The sequence below is a fragment of the Chiloscyllium plagiosum genome, unplaced genomic scaffold (genome assembly GCF_037043375.1).
Source record: "Chiloscyllium plagiosum isolate Xiang-an unplaced genomic scaffold, Cpla_swu_hap1 HiC_scaffold_43, whole genome shotgun sequence".
Classification (NCBI taxonomy): domain Eukaryota; kingdom Metazoa; phylum Chordata; class Chondrichthyes; order Orectolobiformes; family Hemiscylliidae; genus Chiloscyllium; species Chiloscyllium plagiosum.
This window is the reverse complement of record NW_028270181.1, coordinates 35675979-35684052: the sequence shown is the minus strand read 5'-3', so window position 1 is coordinate 35684052 and position 8074 is coordinate 35675979.

The window sequence follows — 8074 nt, the reverse complement described above, 5'->3', positions numbered from 1 at the left end:
GCCTTCGAAAGCGCGCCGGACCCCGCGTTCAGGCTGATTTTCATGCATTTCCAACGTTGGCAAGTGGTCCAATTCGTGATGGGAGCGAACTTGACTGCTCATGCTGACTTTGAGACTTCTAAGCCGGTTAGCTCAGCCGGGTTTGACCCGGCAGTTCTGCCGACAGACTCGTCGTCGAGTGCGGACCGGCCCCGTGTTCAGGCCGACTTTCATGCATTTCCAACGTTGGCAAGTGGTCCAAACTGAGAAGGGAGCGAACTTGATTGCTCATACCGACTTTGAGACCTCTAAGCTGGGTAGCCCGGTCAGATTTGACCCTGCGGTTCTGCCGACGGTCTCGCCTTCGAGGGCAGATGCTGCCCCGTGTTCAGTCCGAATTTCATGCATTTCCAACGTTGGCAAGTGGTCCACATTGTGATGGGAGCGAACTTGACTGCTCATACCGACTTTGAGACTTCGGGGCCGGGTAGACCGGTTGGATTTGACCGGGCGGTTCTGCCGTCGGTCTCGCCTTCGAGGGCGGGCCGACCCCCATGTTCAGGCCGAGTTTCATGCATTTCCAATGTTGGCAAGTGGTCCAAATTGTGATGGGAGCGACCTTGACTGCTCATACCGACTTTGAGACTTCAAAGCTGTGTAGCTCAGCCGGGTTTGACCCGGCAGTTCTGCCGACGGTCTCGCCTTCGAGGGCGGACCGGCCCCCGTGTTCAGGCCGAGTTTCATGCATTTCCAGCGGTTGCAAGTGGTCCAAACTGTGATGGGAGCGAACGTGACTGCTCATACCGACTTTGAGACTTCGGGGCCGGGTAGCCCGGTCGATTTGACCCGGCGGTTCTGCCGATGGTCTCGCCTTCGAGGGCGGACCGGCCCCCGTGTTCAGGCCAAGTTTCATGCATTTCCAACGGTGGCAAGTGGCCCAAACTGCGAAGGGAGCGAACTTGACTGCTCATACCGAATTTGAGACTTATAAGCCGGGTAGCTCAGCCGGGTTTGACCCGGCGGTTCTGCCGACAGTCTCGCCTTCGGGAGCGGACGCTGCCCCGCGTTCAGGCCAATTTTCATGCATTTCCAACGTTGGCAAGTGGTCCACATTGTGATGGGAGCGAACTTGACTGCTCATACCGACGTTGAGTGCTCGGGGCCGGCTAGCGCAGCCAGATATCACCTGGCGGTTCTGCCGACGGTTTCGCCTTCGAGGGCGGATGCTGCCCCGTGTTCAGGCCGAGTTTCATGCATTTCCAACGTTGGCAAGTGGTCCAACTTATGATGGGAGCGAATGTGACTGCTCATACCGACTTTGAGACTTCTAAGCTGGGTAGCTCAGCCGGGTTTGACCCGGCGGTTCTGCCGACGGTCTAGCCTTCGAGGGCGGACCGGCCCCCGCGTTCTGTCCGACTTTCATGCATTTCCAGCGGTGGCAAGTGGTACAAACTGAGAAGGGAGCGAACTTGACTACTCATACCGACTTTGAGACTTCGGGGCCGGGTAGCGCAGCCGGATTTGACCCGGCGGTTCTGCCGACGGTCTCGCCTTCGAGAGCGGACGGGCCCCCATGTTCAGGCCGATTTTCATGCATTTTGAGCGTTGGCAAGTGGTCCAAATTGTGATGGGAGCGAACTTGACTGCTCATACCGACTTTGAGTGCTCGGGGCCGGGGATCTCAGCCGGGTTTAACCCGGCGGTTCTGCCGGGGTCTCGCCTTCGAGGGCGGACCGGCCCCCGTGTTCAGGCCGATGTTCGTGCATTTCCAACGTTGGCAAGTGGTCCAAACTGTGATAGGAGCTAACTTGACTGCTCATACCGACTTTGAGACTTCTAAGCCGGGTAGTCCGGCCGGGTTTGACCGGGCGATGCTGCCGACGGTCTCGCCTTCGAGTTTGACGCATTTCCCACGGTGGGAAATCAGTAACCAGAAAAACTTGAAAAAATGCCCAAAAAGAAGAAATCAGTAACCAGCAAAACTTAGACAAATGCCCGAAAATGAGAAATCAGTAACTAGAAAAACGTTTGAAAATGAGAAATGAGTAACCAGTGACACTTAGAATTTTTTTGGGTCAGTACAAATTAGTAACCAGCGACACTTGGTGGCGACAGACGGGAACTGGTGGCAATGGATGGGGTCGGCGGTGACGGATGAGGTCCGGTAGCAACGGATGGGGACCGGTGGAGATAGGTGGGGACCGGGTGGCGACGGACGGGGCCGGGTGGCGACAGGAGACGACTGTTGGAGACAGGTGGGGCCTGGTGGCGACAGATGGGTCCTAGTGGAGATTCGTGGGGCCTGGTGGAACCCGGTGGAGACAGGTGGGTCCTGGTGGTGAAAGGTGGGGACTGGTGAGGCCTGGTGGCGACAGGCGGGGACCGGTGGCGACAGATGGGGACCAGTGGCGACGGACGGGGACCGGTGGCGACGGACGGGGACCGGTGGTGGCGACTGTTGGCGACGGATGGGGCCTGGTGGCGACAGATGGGGCCCGGTGGAGACAGGTGGAGACCCGATGACGACTGATGGGGACCGGTTCAGACGGAGGGTGCCTGGTGGCGACGGAGCAGGCCTGCGGTGACGGAGGGGGCCCTCATCTGTCACCAGATTTGGTCGAGACAGATGGGGCCTGGTGGCGACAGATGGGGCCTGGTGGGGACAGGTGCAGACAGATGGGGACTGTTGGCAACAGATGGGGACCGGTGGCGACGGATGGGGACGGGTGGAGACACGTGGCAACAAATGGGCACCTGTGGCGACAGGTGGGGACCGGTGGCGACAGGTGGGGACAGGTGGGACCCGGTGGAGACAGGTAGGTCGTGGTGGCGACAAGTGGGGCCTGGTTGGGCCTGGTGGCGACAGATGGGGCCCGGTGGCGACATGTGGGGCCCGGTGGCGACATGTGGGGCCCGGTGGCGACAGGCGGAGACCGGTGGTGATAGTTGGTGACTGACAGGGACTGGTGGCGACAGAGGTGGACTGGTGGGTCGTGGTGGTGTCAGATGGGGTGTGGTTGGGCCTGCTGGTGACAGATGAGGCCGGTGGCGACAGATGGAGTTCCTAGGCGACAGATGGGGACTGGTGGTGATTGTTGGGGACTGGTGGAGACAGATGGGGACCCGATGACGACTGATGGGCATTGGTGCCGACGGATGGGGCCAGGTGGCGACGGACGGGGCCCGGTGGAGACGGACGGGGCCCGGTGGAGACAGGTGGGGACTGATGGGTCCTGGTGGCGACAGGCGGGGACCGGTGGCAGATGGGGACCGGTGGCGACAGATGGGGACTGATGGGGTCTGGTGGCGACTGGTGGGGACCGGTGTTAGATGGGGACTGATGGCGACGGACGCGGCCTGTTGGCGACGGACGGGGCCTGGCGGCGACTGGTGGAGACAGGTGGGGCCAGGTGGTGACAGTTGGGGCCTGGTTGGGCCTGATCGTGACAGATGGGACCTGCTGCCGATAGATGGGGACCGTTGGGGACTGGTGGAGATAGATGGGGACTGCTGGCAACAGTTGGGGACCGGTGGCGACGGATGGGGTCCGGTGGAGACAGGTGGGGCCTGGTGGCAAATGGTGGGGACCGGTGGGACCAGGTGGTGACAGATGGGTCGTGGTGGTGACTGGTGGGGTGTGGTTGGACCTGGTGGCGACAGATGGGGCCCGGTGGCGACTGATGGGGACTGGTGGAACAGATTGAGACCCGATGGCGACTGATGGGGACCGGTGCCGACGGACGGGGCCTGGTGGCGACGGACGGGGCCTGGTGGCGACGGACGGGGCCTGGTGGCGACGGATGGGGCCTGGTTGGACTTGGTCGTGAAAGATGGGGCCTGGTGGCGACAGATGGGGCCCGGTGGCGACGGATAGGGACCAGTGGCAACGGATGGGGATTGGTGGGTCCTGGTGGTGACAGGTGGGTCCTGGTGACGACAGTTGGGTCCTGGTGGGGCGGGATGGGGCCTGGTGGAGACAGGTGGGGCATGGTGGCGACAAATGGGGACTGGTGGCGACAGGTGGGTCCTGGAGACAGGTGGGGACCGGTGGCGACAGGTGTGGACCGGTGGGACCCGGTGGAGACAGGTGGGTCGTGGTGGCGACAAGTGGGGCCTGGTTGGGCCTGGTGGCGAAAGATGGGGACCGGTGGAGACAGGTGGGGCCCGGTGGCGACATGTGGAGACAGGTGGAGACTGGTGGAAATAGTTGGGGACTGATGGGGACTTGTGGTGACAGATGGGGCCCGGTGGCGACAGGTGGGGACCGGTGGCGACAGATGGGGACTGGATGTGATAGTTGGCGACTGGTGGCAACAGGTTGGACCTGGTGGTGATAGTTGGGGGCTGATGAGGACTGGTGGCGACAGATGGGGACCGGTGAGATCCGGTGGAGACAGGTGGGTCCTGGTGGCGACAGGTGGGTCGTGGTGGCGACAGGTGGGGCCCGGTGGCGACAGGTGGGGACCGGTGGCGACAGATGGGGACTGATGGGGCCCGGTGGCGACAGATGGGGATGTTGGCGACAGATGGGGACCGGTGGTGATAGTTGGGGACTGATGGGGCCCGGTGGCGACAGATGAGGACCGGTGGCGACAGATGGGGACCCGATGACGACTAATGGGGACCGGTGGCATCTCATGGGGACTGGTGCCGACGGATGGGGCCAGGTGGCGACCGACGGGGCCTGGTGGCGACAGGAGACGACTGGTGATGACAGGTGGGGCATGGTGGCAACAGATGGGGCCTGGTTGGAACTGGTTGTGACAGATGGGGACTGGTGGAGACAGATGGGGACTGCTGGCAACAGATGGGGCCGGTGGCGACGGATGGGGACCGGTGGCGATAATTGGAGACTGGTGGAGACAGGTGGTGACAGGAGGGTCCTAATGGCGACAGGTGGGTCCTAGTTGGGCCAGTTGGCGACTGATGGGGCCTGGTGGTGACGGATGGGGCCAGGTGGGGACTGGTGGAGACAGGTGGGGCATGGTGGTGACAAATGGTGACCTGTGGCGACTGATGGGGCCTGGTGGAGACAGGTGGGGCCTGGTGGAGACAGGTGGGGCCTGGTGGAGGCAGGTGGGGCCTGGTGGAGCGGGATGGGGCCTGGTGGGGACTGGTGGAGACAGGTGGGGCATGGTGGCGACAAATGGGGACTGGTGGCGACAGGTGGGGCCTGGTTGGGCCTGGTGGCGACAGATGGGGCCCGGTGGCGACATGTGGGGCCCGGTGGCGACATGTGGGTCCCGGTGGCGACAGGCGGAGACCGGTGGTGATAGTTGGTGACTGACAGGGACTGGTGGCGACAGAGGTGGACTGGTGGGTCGTGGTGGTGTCAGATGGGGTGTGGTTGGGCCTGCTGGTGACAGATGAGGCCGGTGGCGACAGATGGAGTTCCTAGGCGACAGATGGGGACTGGTGGTGATTGTTGGGGACTGGTGGAGACAGATGGGGACCCGATGACGACTGATGGGCATTGGTGCCGACGGATGGGGCCAGGTGGCGACGGACGGGGCCCGGTGGAGACGGACGGGGCCCGGTGGAGACAGGTGGGGACTGATGGGTCCTGGTGGCGACAGGCGGGGACCGGTGGCAGATGGGGACCGGTGGCGACAGATGGGGACTGATGGGGTCTGGTGGCGACTGATGGGGACCGGTGTTAGATGGGGACTGATGGCGACGGTCGCGGCCTGTTGGCGACGGACGGGGCCTGGCGGCGACTGGTGGAGACAGGTGGGGCCAGGTGGTGACAGTTGGGGCCTGGTTGGGCCTGATCGTGACAGATGGGACCTGCTGCCGATAGATGGGGACCGTTGGGGACTGGTGGAGATAGATGGGGACTGCTGGCAACAGTTGGGGACCGGTGGCGACGGATGGGGTCCGGTGGAGACAGGTGGGGCCTGGTGGCAAATGGTGGGGACCGGTGGGACCAGGTGGTGACAGATGGGTCGTGGTGGTGACTGGTGGGGTGTGGTTGGACCTGGTGGCGACAGATGGGGCCCGGTGGCGACTGATGGGGACTGGTGGAACAGATTGAGACCCGATGGCGACTGATGGGGACCGGTGCCGACGGACGGGGCCTGGTGGCGACGGACGGGGCCTGGTGGCGACGGACGGGGCCTGGTGGCGACGGATGGGGCCTGGTTGGACTTGGTCGTGAAAGATGGGGCCTGGTGGCGACAGATGGGGCCCGGTGGCGACGGATAGGGACCAGTGGCAACGGATGGGGATTGGTGGGTCCTGGTGGTGACAGGTGGGTCCTGGTGACGACAGTTGGGTCCTGGTGGGGCGGGATGGGGCCTGGTGGAGACAGGTGGGGCATGGTGGCGACAAATGGGGACTGGTGGCGACAGGTGGGTCCTGGAGACAGGTGGGGACCGGTGGCGACAGGTGTGGACCGGTGGGACCCGGTGGAGACAGGTGGGTCGTGGTGGCGACAAGTGGGGCCTGGTTGGGCCTGGTGGCGAAAGATGGGGACCGGTGGAGACAGGTGGGGCCCGGTGGCGACATGTGGAGACAGGTGGAGACTGGTGGAAATAGTTGGGGACTGATGGGGACTTGTGGTGACAGATGGGGCCCGGTGGCGACAGGTGGGGACCGGTGGCGACAGATGGGGACTGGATGTGATAGTTGGCGACTGGTGGCAACAGGTTGGACCTGGTGGTGATAGTTGGGGGCTGATGAGGACTGGTGGCGACAGATGGGGACCGGTGAGATCCGGTGGAGACAGGTGGGTCCTGGTGGCGACAGGTGGGTCGTGGTGGCGACAGGTGGGGCCCGGTGGCGACAGGTGGGGACCGGTGGCGACAGATGGGGACTGATGGGGCCCGGTGGCGACAGATGGGGATGTTGGCGACAGATGGGGACCGGTGGTGATAGTTGGGGACTGATGGGGCCCGGTGGCGACAGATGAGGACCGGTGGCGACAGATGGGGACCCGATGACGACTAATGGGGACCGGTGGCATCTCATGGGGACTGGTGCCGACGGATGGGGCCAGGTGGCGACCGACGGGGCCTGGTGGCGACAGGAGACGACTGGTGATGACAGGTGGGGCATGGTGGCAACAGATGGGGCCTGGTTGGAACTGGTTGTGACAGATGGGGACTGGTGGAGACAGATGGGGACTGCTGGCAACAGATGGGGCCGGTGGCGACGGATGGGGACCGGTGGCGATAATTGGAGACTGGTGGAGACAGGTGGTGACAGGAGGGTCCTAATGGCGACAGGTGGGTCCTAGTTGGGCCAGTTGGCGACTGATGGGGCCTGGTGGTGACGGATGGGGCCAGGTGGGGACTGGTGGAGACAGGTGGGGCATGGTGGTGACAAATGGTGACCTGTGGCGACTGATGGGGCCTGGTGGAGACAGGTGGGGCCTGGTGGAGACAGGTGGGGCCTGGTGGAGGCAGGTGGGGCCTGGTGGAGCGGGATGGGGCCTGGTGGGGACTGGTGGAGACAGGTGGGGCATGGTGGCGACAAATGGGGACTGGTGGCGACAGGTGGGTCCTGGAGACAGGTGGGGACCGGTGGCGACAGGTGTGGGCCGGTGGGACCCGGTGGAGACAGGTGGGTCGTGGTGGCGACAAGTGGGGCCTGGTGGCGAAAGATGGGGACCGGTGGAGACAGGTGGGGCCCGGTGGAGACATGTGGAGACAGGTGGCGACAGGTGGAGACCGGTGGTGATAGTTGGGGACTGATGGGGACTTGTGGTGACAGGTGGAGACCGGTGGGGACCGGTGGAGACCGGTGGGGACCGGTGGGGTGTGGTGGCGACTGGTGGGTCCTGGTGGCGACAGGTGGGTTCTGGTGGAGACAGGTGGGTCGTGGTGGCGACAGGTGGGTCGTGGTTGGGCCTGGTGGTGACAGATGGGGGCCCGGTGGTGACAGATGAGGGCCCGGTGGCGACAGATGGGGGCCCGGTGGCGACAGATGGGGGCCCGGTGGCGACAGATGGGGCGTGGTTGGGACCGGTGGCGACAGATGGGGCGTGGTTGGGACCGGTGGCGACAGATGGGGACCAGTGGTGACAGATGGGGTGTGCTGGCGACGAATGCGGCCTGGTGGGACCCGGTGGAGACAGGTGGGTACTGGTGGCGAC